This window comes from Cyanistes caeruleus, chromosome 10 (assembly GCF_971803275.1).
Source record: "Cyanistes caeruleus chromosome 10, bCyaCae1.hap1.1, whole genome shotgun sequence".
NCBI lineage: Eukaryota > Metazoa > Chordata > Aves > Passeriformes > Paridae > Cyanistes > Cyanistes caeruleus.
This window is the reverse complement of record NC_141710.1, coordinates 23,044,820-23,057,067: the sequence shown is the minus strand read 5'-3', so window position 1 is coordinate 23,057,067 and position 12,248 is coordinate 23,044,820. Positions and strand designations below refer to the sequence as shown.

The following is a 12,248-nucleotide window of genomic DNA, read 5'->3' as shown; positions in this document are numbered from 1 at the left end:
TTGGTGCTCATTTTGTACCTCCCCACTCCATGGGATTTTCTTTCTAATTATGTATTAATGAGAAGGAATTAATATTTATTATTTTTGGACTGTAACTTACGATATTGTTGTTTCTTTCCTTCCTTTTCTACTGTTCTCTGTGCTAAAAACAGTGCTAAAAGTGCTAAAGTCAGTGCTAAAAACAAACAAACATTTGCAGCTCTTCCTAGAAATTTCTCTTTAAAGTTTGATTACTCTTCCCTAAACCGTACTTGTTAACCCAGTGGTACAAACACTTAGTTGTTCTCCTTGGATGTTGAAGTTTCAGTTTAAAAACAGTTGTTCTGTTTGAAATCAGAGACAAATTCTTTTATTTTCAATCTAAACCAAAAAGCATTTTTCTGCTATTCAAAGTCTAAAGAAAAATCCTCTTTCTGGTGTTTTGCAGATGCAGCTGAAGGCAGAATGACTCCCAGATTTGCTGTTGCAAGCTCTCCACCTTGCTCTGTTACAGGACAGATAAACACAGGCTGAGGGGCTCTTTCCCTGCCATTTTCTCCTGGTATTTTTTCCCTCTGTTTGGATTCCACGATATGATATATGAAGTGAAATCAATAATCCTCACTTTTCAGGTTAAGGGCACAGCTGAATAAATAATTCATAAGTCATTGGATCAATGTGATTTCAGAGAACATCCACCAGCAGAGAACAGTTTTCTCAGATAGCCCCATTATTTGAAATTATCTGACAATTGTCTTGGGTAAATTTTTAAGTCTTTATATTGACCAGAACTAATTTGAAATAAGCGCTTGCTATTTGTGCCCTGCTACTTCTTTGTGACCTGCCAGCTCTGAGTCATCTCGTGCTGCCTGATTGGATCAACAGCAAATCCTTGATGAAAAAGCCTTAAAAAAATAGAATTCCAGACTGGTTTGGGTTGGAAGGGAGAGTAAAACCCACCCAGTTCCAGCCCTGCCATGGGCAGGGACACCTTCCATAGACCAGGTTGCTCCAAGCTGGCCTTGGACACTTCCAGGGATGGGACAACCACAACCTCCCTGATCTGTGCACACTTCCTTGAGTGGAAGAAATACCCGTGCCGTTAAGAAAAGTGCAGCACTTTCCCGGTGATATTTTCAAGGATAGATTGTCGGGAGTCGCAATCCGTTCTCCTTCCCATTTTTTATTGGCGCTGTGGAAACAATGGCTGCAAAGGCATTCATCTTCCTGCAGCCTCTTTTTAAGGATTCACTCTGGAATGTGTAACACATTTATCTCCCAGTCCCACGGGGCTGATCCGAGCGCTCTCGGAATCAATGGAACAATTCTCGGCGTTTTCAGGGAAAGTGGAAATGCATTAAAAGGATGTTGGGACACGTTCGAGTCGCAGAGATTTCTTGCAAGGTAGAGTTCAGCACGGTGCCTGTGCTGGCCAACGGCAGAAATCAAAATGTTTTAATTCAGAAGCTGAATGCCAAGATGGAAGAACAGTAAAAAGAGACATTAATCAAAACTTTTCTGATATTCAGGCTTCACTTGCTGTTTCCATGGTAGGTTTCCAATATCTGCTTCCACACATAAGTCTTGTCCATATCGCATCTTTTGTGATAAGGGCTATCTTACCCGCTGAAAAAAAACCAACTGATAATGCCTTTCCCATTTTACAGAGCATGGAATTTAGTCCTGTGAATTTCTCAGCCAGGTTTTCTATTTTAAATTGTTTCAGCTATAGTTTGATTTGTTTCTAGTGCTATTAACAGCTTGTACATCTCTGAAATCTTATTTTTTGTCATTTATTCTTCCAGGCCTGACTCCTGCCAGGATCACACTGGGACAACAACTCCCATGCACAGCTAAAAAAATACTCAGTCATAAAATCAGTCTTCTTTGTTCATGTGCAAATCTACTTTTTTCACTTTTCCCAAAACCCTTAAAAATCTGTTTTTGCTACAATATTTACATGTAAAAGAGGAGCCAGGGTGCTGATGCACTCTGAGCACTTCATTATCTTTCTGGCCTTTCTTTTCTTGCTTTCTGTACTCCTATCATGTATTTTGTCTTCAATTTTGGAAGCAAATTCCTGGCTGGGGAGCTTCCCTAGGAAGAGATGTCATTCCTCATGTCCCTGCTCCATGAACAAAGCTGCAGGCACTGTATTTATACAGATTATAGCTGATTTTATACGTCCTTATATAATGCATTCTAACAGATTTAAACTGAGGGAGTATTTTGTAACTTCTGTGTGCGAGCTTCATCATCAAATCCTATTTGTTTTTCAGATTTTGGTTCTAATTCCCATGAATCCTTTTACAAATGTCCTTTTCTTCACGGAATAATGTCAAACAACTTTTCTGATGGCTGGGTATTGTTTCTCCTGGAACACGATGGATTCCTCTGAGGTAGGATTTGTCAAGTTTTTCCATCTCCTTTTTGTGGTCACGACTGAGAGCATTACAAGTGTTTGGATTTTTGGATACTTTGTCCTGAAATCTCTCCTTATTAACAAACTCAGGGAGGTTTTGTTAAGTAGGCTGCAAGAGAAGTTAACTAATTTTGAACTCTTGAGTGCACTGAAATCTTGGATATCTCAGGCTGTTTTATCCACAAATTGAGTTATTTCAAGAGAAAATATAATTTTTAAAGCAAAGCCATGGTGGTCAAGCTTTAAGACATCCCAGTGCAACAGCAAAAAAGTTATTTTGACAGAATATTGAACTGCCTGTTTGAAATGAACTGCCTGTTTGAAATGATTAACAAATCCTTGGAAAAGTGTTGGTGTAATCAGTTTGCAGCCACTCTTGGAAGGCTGTGCTGCTCGAACTGCCCAGGGAGAGATCTGCTCTGTAAATAAGATTTTACCATTCCTACATCTCCATTTCCAGCCTACAAAATCGAGGCTTCCCATGGAGGAATGGCCTAGTTATCAACAGCTTCATTTTGCATAATTGTGTTCTCTGGTGCTGCAATAAGAGCTCCCATTAAATCCTAACCAGGCTGATGAAGCACAGGAGTGAGAGCGGGGAGCAGAAGTGAATCCTGGAGCACTGACATTCCCAAAAGCACCTCTGTGGAGCTGGTCAGCACTAAGACAGTGGGAAATGCTGTTTTGCAGGGATGATCCAGATGTCCTGTGTTTGGAACAGTTCCTGCTGTGTTGTTTTGTGGGTGGATTTTAGTCCTACGCTGATGCAAAGCCACTAAAACTGGTGAAGTTCTCCATGTGGGATGTGGGAATTAGACCCGTGGCAGAGCAATATCCATAACCACTGAGTTAAACCAACTGCTTGGATAGTCAGAATTGAATTCTGAAATCAAAGGATGCACTGTTTTTTGGTCTACAGTTTCTTACTAGTTTAGGACAATGTATAAAACCACTAGATATGTGTATATTAAACCAGTATAATTCAAATAATCTGTGTTAAACTGGTTTTACTCCCTCTGTTGCCTGTTATGGCTATGTCCTATAATTATGGGACTCATCTCAACACTTGGATCATCCTTTCTTCCCCAGAGCACGCTGTGTTTATTACAAACCTTCAGTTTCTCTGGTACCTTGAATATTTTTAACTTTTTCTTCAAATGTCCAAACAGTTTTCAGATCATTCTATCCTCTCACTCTGCAACTGCAATGATATTTCAGAGAGAAGTAATAACCTACATTTTAGAGTTTATCCTTTTCCTCTTAGAAAACATGATTAAAACTCTGTTCTCTCAATTCTGAAGACTTAATTTATTTGTCTTTCACAGGCAGATTATTTAAAGTCTTCTAATATCCAAATGTAAATAATCAAACCTAAGGCCTATTTGCTGTAGATCTTAAAACAAAATCTCTGTTCTTTAAATCTTTGTTTCCAAGACAGAAAAGAACCTTATGCCAAAAAAAGAAAAATCATTTTCAGTTCATCTTTTGGATAAGACTATTACAAAGCTATTGGAAGCAAAAAGCCAACCTACAAAAAGTGCACATTGTATTGCCTCAGATATAGAAGAATGAATTACAGGATTTGAGTCTTATTTATTTTCCAGAACTGCTTAAGAACATTCAATCCCATGTTAAAAAGTAGTCACTTGTTTCTTTGTTCGTGGGTTTGTTGTCTAGGCTCTTGGGGGTTTTGGCTGGGTGGGGTTTTTTTATCCAAACTTAAAGCATAAGAGGAAAGTAGGGCACTGCAGCAGAGTGAGGCCTTGGAGAGGAGAAAACATCCCTCAGCCAGCGGGGATGGAGCAGGGACAGGGATGGAGCAGGGACAGGGATGGAGCAGGGACAGGGATGGGGCTGTGGGGGGGATGGAGCAGGGACAGGGATGGAGCAGGGACAGGGATGGGGCCGAGATGAGGATGGAGCAGGGACAAGGGTGGGGCTGTGAGGGGAATAGGGCTGTGATGGGAATGGGGCTGTGACAAAGATGGACCTGTGTCAGGGATGGAGCAGGGACAAGGATGGAGCTGCATGAAGGATGGATCTGTGTTGAGGAAGGAGCCATATCAGTGATGGAGCTGTGACAGGGATGGAGCTGTGTCAGGGATGGAGCTGTGTCAGGGGTGGAGCTGTGACAGGGGTGGAGCTGTGTCAGGGGTGGAGCTGTGTCAGGGGTGGAGCTGTGACAGGGATGGAGCTGTGACAGGGGTGGAGCTGTGTCAGGGATGGAGCTGTGTCAGGGATGGAGCTGTGACAGGGGTGGAGCTGTGACAGGGATGGAGCTGTGACAGGGGTGGAGCTGCGTCAGGGATGGAGCCATGTGAAGGGTGGATCTCTTTTGGGGATGGAGCTGTGCTGGGCCAGTGTCACACCATGCCCTCAGAGCTGTCTCTGCACGAGCAGTGCAGTTCCAGAGCTCTGGAGAAGGTCCCCCACACCCAGGACCTGCTGCCCAAGGCATCTCCTCAGCCCTTGGAACTCAGCCTCATCCAGAGCCAGGGTGAGCAGGAAAGGTCAGGCTGGTCTTAGGCAGGACATTGGTATCATTTAGTGTTTGTAGATGGTTGAAACCTGGTCCTTCCACCCTGTGAAATGTTCTCCTCCAACTTAGGTAAGAGATTTTTAGGACTGGAATGTTTGAACTTCCATATGGATCTATGGATGATTGCCACCATAATTTTTTGGAGAAGTCATTGAAGAACGGTGCTGAATGCTCCTTTTCCATCTTGTTATCCCTTCCTTTTTAAGTGTTAGTCATCTCCAGAGTGGATGAAATCTTTGGAGAGGATCAGCACACGGAGGAGTTCGTTATCACTCTTCAACCCTGTGAAAACACCTCCGTTCTGAACAAAGCCACCTTGCCTTTGATGTCCCTGGGAGTCTGGGGAAAACAGGAGCAAGCGAGACCCTGGAGCAGAGCTGCTCCCTTTGGAAGTGTGAATCCATCAAAACAAAACCTTGGGACATTGTTTTCAATGCTGAGAACAAAGCATTTTGTTCCTGATTTTGCCTGATAGGGCAGGTTGTTTTGTGGAGTTAATTTGGGGAGTTCTCACACCCTCGATGGGTGAACAGAAATCCTTTCTTGGAATATTACTGTGGAGATGCTCCACTTTTACACACCCCCAGTGGAGGATTCTTGTCGCAAAATTCCACATTCCAGATGTTTGATAAAAGCAGGGATGCTGTGAATGCCTGCAGATGAGGCAGCTCCAAAATGCTTTTCTTTTTGCACTTGGAGTCCATCGGTGTAAGAAGAAATTTGAAGTTTTTTTCAAATATTTTATCTTTGAATCATGATTGAATTAGAGTCTGATCATAGACTGAACATGAGGATGTTGGTGAAATAACCTATGGATAATGCAAGGATACTCACCCAGGTGCCTTACATAGGTCTGGCTGTGCCATCTCTGGAATTTAATTTGAAATCTAAACTTTACCTAGAATTTTTACAGTAATGTTAATGGTTGCTATAAGCACAAGCTAATTTCACTGACAGCAAGAAGTTTGGCTTCTCTATTTATTTCCTTTATCTAATGCAAAGTACTTTTTGAAATAATCTTAAAAATTCCTTGTGTGAAGTAGCTCCCAGCACAGATAAAACAAAGGTGCAGTTCTGTTACAGGCAGAGAAATGCTTTATGAGTATACAGAAATGATTAATGAATTTCTTATATTTTATTTTAAATGTGTCTAATTATGAGGAGAAAGAACAGACTGACACTTTTTTCTTTATATTAAGTCAAAATTTATATTAAGTTTTAAAGATTCCTTTTCCAGTTCCAGTGGAACTGTCTTTAAAATGACCTTTTTAATTCCTCGAATTTAATTGTTGTTCTATGAATATTTGAATTTAATCTCGGCTGGAGAGGCCGAGGTCCAGGACAGCGGTGATGCAGCAGAGGTGACCCTGAAAGAGAGGGAAAAGCCAGCACAGGAGCTTTAACTCCTTTCACAAATTCAGACACATTTGCAAATAATTATTTTCATCATCTTCCTGCTGCATCCAAATCTGTCAGATCAACCTCTTCTCAGTTTGTGTGGAATCACATCGTTCCTGCTCTGAGCTGAAGCCTCATTAGTCTTCACAAAACAATATCAACAGGAAATGTCTGGGGTGATGGGACTGGAGAGGTGTAAAACTGCTGGTGGAAGCACAGATACCTGATAAGCCATTAATGAGATCATTAAAGACAGGCAAAAATTCAATTTCATCTGAAAATACGAGACTTGTAAAATGCTGAAAAATACATCAAAAAGCTGTTACATAGCTAAAAATGCTCAGGGAGTTTTGCATCCTAATGTGGGGCATTGACTGACATGCAAGTGAAGGAAAAATAGCGATATTAAATCAAATGGAATGGCAGGCTGCAACTTCTCCCATCCGTGGGAATATTTCATGTGGGAATTGTACAAGTATTTCAGTGGAGGTGCACAAAAAATCCCCTTAGGGAGACAGAGGTGCAGAGGCTGCAGGTTTGCTTATGCCCAAAGCTACAGCAAGAGTGAAAATGCAGCCTTGGCAAAGGAATTCCTCAATGGGAATTTTATTTTTGGAAATATTGCTGAAAGTGTTCGAGGCCAGGTTGGACGAGGCTTGGTCTGTGGAAGGTCCCGTGGCAGGGGTGGGACTGGGTGGGCTTTAATTTCCTTCAAACAAAACTATTCTGGGATTTGTGATAAGATTTTATGAAGTTCTTAGGAAATTTATCAGGTTTAAATGATCTGGAGTGTGACAAAGGGATCTCTAATGCAAAAGCTTTAGATTAATGAACTTCTCTTACAGAATCATGGAAAAAATTAGGTTTGACGAGCTCATCTCATTCCAACCCGATGCCGTGGGCGACTGATGGTGCTCGGTGTGGAATTCCAGCTGGGTGGAAGGTGGGAATCATCTCCTGAGCAGCTCCTTCTCATCCCAAGGGACTCTTCTCAGGCTCTGGATCCATCAGCCCCCGTTCGATGCCCGCCTTGTCCATAATCTCTTGGCAGACTCCTGCAGCTAATCTTCCCATTGATTTTGGCTTAGGAACACCTGGAGCTGTTCAATCCCTAATAAAATCTGAGGAGCTCACTTTTCGAGCCATTTAACTCATTTGGAGGCAGAGCTTATTTATTTTCTGAGGAGCAATCAAAGAGCTCTGCTCCTTCCTGAGTAAAGGCGTTGGATGGACGAGTGAAAACCGAGCCAAAATCCACCCAACCACACCGAGCTCCAGCCCTGCATTTGGAATCTTTTGGGCTACTGTGCATCTGCCTGGTTTTTTTAACTCCTTTTCCTTCTCTTCTGGTTTATTTTCACAGTTTAAATTTGGAGAAAAAGCTCCATCTCTCTTCCTGACCCTGTGTTTCGAGATGCTGCCATAATCAGTACTGCACCAGAAATCCCAAAGGATCCAGGTGGGAAGGAATGCCAAACTTTCTGATTGCTTTTCCCATTGTTTTTTGGGTTTCCCCTTCTGTTATTTCCTCCACCCTACTCCAGGTCCAGATGTTTTGTCCAGGACTCCTGGCAGATTTGCTGAGGAGAAACAATAGGTACCAATTTTGGGCGTGTGCAGATGGGGTCACTCTCCCATATCCCGTGCCAGATTCCCTGGAATCCTGATCAGTTCTTCAGGAAAGACAGAAATTACCAAACAGCAAAGGCAGTTCAACAGGAAAAAACTCAATGAGCTTTTGTCTGGTTAGTAATTATTACTGGGATGGGGAGGGGGCTAAGGTCTGGGAATGGAAAAAACATGGGGAGAGTCCACATTTCCAGATATTTATTTATGTTATTTACCTTTAAATAATGCCAATATTATAGTAAAAATAATGTTTTCTTTAGTTGTGAGTCCTTTGCAGAAAGCCTCTAGTATCTCATTGCATAATTGATAAGCCCAAATCTCTGTCAGGTAATGTCTCACTTTTCTATTTATTTAAATGATGAAAGATGGATGTTTTATGACTAAGATGATTTAATGACTTTTTCTTTTACGTTTTCTTAACCAGGATGACATTTAGACAAGGGAAAGGATAAAAAAAAAAGTCAGACCAGCCATCAATAAATGGTTTTATTGGTTAAATTTTAATGTTATTTTTAAGCAAATAATGAATTACTTTGACTAATAACTGCGGAGCCAGACATGATTCATTCCATAATTAGCTTGACAGTCACCATCAATCCTGTAGGTTTGTTCAGCTGATTATAAAACCTCGTCTTCTTTTCCCACATAGCATCTTCCCAAGCTGCATCCCGTGGAACAGGAGGTTCCTGAGGAATCTCCGAGCAAATCTTTGGCAATTCCAGTTCTCCAGCCACTGGGGGTGAGCACCCAGCCCTGAGGTTGAGCCTGGAGCCAAAACATGGGGAATATTGAGAATATTGATGGTGTGGGAGAGCTTTCAGCCTGGATCAGGGCTGGTTTTGTAGGAGAATTAAACCTGGAAGCTTCAGTTGGAAATCAGTCTCTCCTGGAGAACCGAGCCCAGCCAAAGCACCAGCAGTGGTTGGGGGCAGCAGCTCTGGGGGGCTGAGGTGACACCACGCAGCCTTTAAGCACAGGTTTGAGGACAAGAAATTTCCTTGGATGAGAAGCTTTGACATGTTCTAGGTCAGACAGGCAGGAGATTCCTCAGAGGAAGAATCCAAAGGGAGAAGCTTTCCCACCTTTCAGCAAAACACCTCAGTATGGGCAAGGTAAGAGGAGATGGCCCCAGGCTGTGCCAGGGGAGGTTCAGGCTGGAGACCTGGAAGAATCCACTCATGGGAAGGGTGGTCAGGCATTGGAAGGGTGGTTGAGGTCTCCTTCCCTGGAGGTGTCCAAGGAATGCCTGGATGTGGTACTCGTTGCTCAGGGATTGGTCACAGGTTGGACTCGATGATCCTGGAGGACTTTTCCAACATAAATAATTCTTTAATTCCATGCCCAGCACTAATGTCAGAGATGTGAGAAGATGGGGGGATTTGTGCTTTTGGGAGAATGATTGCAACTCTTTTATTAATTTATTTATTTTTATTTTATGAAAACACATCCACAACCACTGAGATGCTGCAACAACTCCTGCAGATAAAATGCATTATCTCCCTTTGCTCATACTCCCAGGGAAAAATCCTTGGAGCCTTCCTGGATTTCCCACAGTAGCTTGCAAAGTGTTTATCCTATAGATGTGTCAGAGAATAAACATGTATTTTCCAATTAAAAAAACCAAAAAGAGTACAAACACATTGGTGTGTGTTAATAGCATTTAACACCTGAGTTTGGCAGTGGTACTGCTGCTGGGAAACCAACTCTCACTGCAAGAACTCTCACTTCTCTGCAAGAAGAAACTCCTCTGGTAACAAGTGGTTCACAATCCTCACGGTGTTTTCATCTTTCACTTCACACTTGTGTTTGTTGACAGATTTGGAGCACTTCATGGAAGCAATAACTGGAAATACACCTGGCAGGCTTCCCCAGGAAGGAGCAGGAATTGCACTGCCTGAGGTCTTCCATGAATGGCTAAAACCCATGGAAGGTGGTACCAGGACTGCCATGTCCTTCCAGGAATGCTCTCCAGACTCCCTGGAGCTCCGTGGGACCTGCTGCAAACAATTTACAAAGTTCTGGAATGCCAGGACACACAAGGAATGGCCTCAGGCTGACAGAGAGGAGGTTTAGATGGGATCTTGGGAGGGAATTGTCCCTGGGAAGGTGGCACAGGGTGCCCAGAGAAGCTGTGGCTGCCCCATCCCTGCCCCATCCCAGGCTGGGTGAGGTTTGGAACATCTTGGTCCATGGAAGGTGATTCCATGCTGACCCAAGGAATCTGGGATGTCCTTTGGTGCAGAGGAGAGTCCAGAGGAGCTGAGCTGATCCATCTCCATGGAGGGATGTCCGGGATGGAATCCATCCTGCAGCACTTCCCATCCTTTGCTGGGAAAGAAGTCAGGACAGACTTGTCCAGTGGGAAAGACATCCAGCTGGGTTTTGGGGTTGTTTTATTTTGATTTTGGGAGGTTGTTGACATCATTGTGTTGCTTTTTTTAAACTTTTAAACTGTCTCTTTTTGCTCAAAACCACAAAATCTCTATTCATGAATTCATAGAAAGATGCTTCAGGAATTGAATGCAAGGGGGTCATATTCTGGCTGTTAATATTAAAGCTTAAGCCTGGATTTGGAGATGCCTCCTAAAATAATGCCAGAAAACTGCACTTTTGGAAGACTTAATAATACAGAAAGAGTAAAATCCGTCCCACTTGAGTTATTTATATTGAGAGTTCCTGTCTGAAGAAATATTTCTGAGGAAATTCAAAGATCCTGGAAGAAATCATAAATAGGTAATATTTAGATTTGTTGCTGGTTTTATGGAATTAATACCTAAGAAACGGAAAAGCTTTATCTGTGCAATCATCAGACTTTTTTAAAGTGAAGAGAGATTGGATAGAAGTCAGTGGGAGGATAAAAATAGAATTATTATGTAAAATTGTTGTGGAAGGAAAATGAAGTGCTTTTCCATCTGAGACATCCCGGTTTGTTCCGTTCACTGTGGTTCTCTTTCCTCTTCAAAAAACAAAAACAAAACCAAAACAAACCTGATTATATTCCTTATGCCTGTTTTCACTCACGGAAGGTAATTTTAGGAAATTAATTTCCCTCATTAGGTTGTATAACTCAATACTAATTTACTGAAATGATCTTAGAAAGGAGAGGTAAGCTCAGCTTCAGATATGAAAGTGTTTCAGTAAGAATCCCTGGAACTTTATTATTTCTGTCAGCTTGGGGAATTTGGTTAAGGTCTGGTTTGAAGGATGGGCTATGAAATCCCTAATAAACATCTCTGCCCTGGAACACTTAAATGTTGTAATGCTGCTCTAATATTCCTCTCACAGGTGTGTGACTGAATGAATAAAACTGAGTTTACACCCTTAGGTTAGGCCTTGTCTCAAGCTCAGACTAGAAGTCCTTATTCAGGGAAATAATTTGTGAAATATAATTTGTCCTGAAGTGCTTCTGAAACCTCTATCCCTGTAACTAAAGCATAATTGAATAATAAAACCCCAGAATTAATCCAGATGGTCTTTTTGGTAATTTGATATTTTTCAGAAGGAAATAAACAAGAGAAATTGCACTTGGACTCTTTGGGAGTGGATCTTGCTTAGTAAAGTCATGTGTAATAAATTAGAATATAATTACTTGTGTGTGGAAAATATAGATATTCCAATGGCTGTGAAATTGTAGTCAGTTAAAGCAGAAATGAGAAATTATATTTTATTCAAGTCAGAAATATCAAATCCATTCCCACCTTAAATCCCAGTAAAAAAAAAACAGGTTTTCCATGACAACATAAGAAAAAAAACCCATAAAACCAGATATTATCACCATTATAAGGCAGGGGAATGACAGGTTAAAACTTGAGGTCTAAAAGTCAATATCAAAGTGGAGAAGTTGATTAAAGATTTTAAAATGCAGGAAATAATGACAAAGCTTCAAGAAAAGCGGGTTTTGCTGAATATGATTTTCAGTGGAAGAAACGGAGCCACAAGTGGAGAGCAGAACATTAAATAAATATAAGTGAGGAGAACTGGGAATAGAAAAAAGTGCAAGACAAGTTGGTGTGTTCCATAAAACATGAACAAATGCTTAGCAACATTTTGCAGTTAAAAAGCAGGATTTTGTTGAGCATGCACAGGTGAGGGATGTCTGTCCCCGTGCATTTGGAAATCTGCAGCAGAGATAGGCAATAAATTCATGTATTTGTTACATCCATGCACAAACACATTTGTATATGGACAAAAAAAACCTCCCAAATTCAACTTAATAGACAGAAAAAAAGAAATAAACCCTGATTTTTGGGGTTTTTAAAGCCTTTAGTTGGATGACAATTT

General features: G+C 41.5%; 1 long non-coding RNA gene across 2 annotated transcripts in view; it reads left to right on the top strand.

Annotated features, from left to right (window-relative positions):
- Nucleotides 1-11,430, top strand: part of LOC111933201 (uncharacterized) — a 36,111-nt gene extending 24,681 nt beyond the window's left edge. The window contains exons 11-17 of one of the 2 annotated variants that reach the window (XR_015274332.1): nt 428-1,529; nt 2,259-2,378; nt 7,184-7,281; nt 7,702-7,797; nt 7,883-8,083; nt 8,617-9,079; nt 9,784-11,430. This is a non-coding gene — a long non-coding RNA (uncharacterized LOC111933201). The remainder of the gene's footprint in view (nt 1-427; nt 1,530-2,258; nt 2,379-7,183; nt 7,282-7,701; nt 7,798-7,882; nt 8,084-8,616; nt 9,080-9,783) is intronic. The other variant, XR_015274333.1, reaches the window with a different exon arrangement.
- The last annotated feature ends 818 nt before the right edge of the window (nt 11,431-12,248 follow it).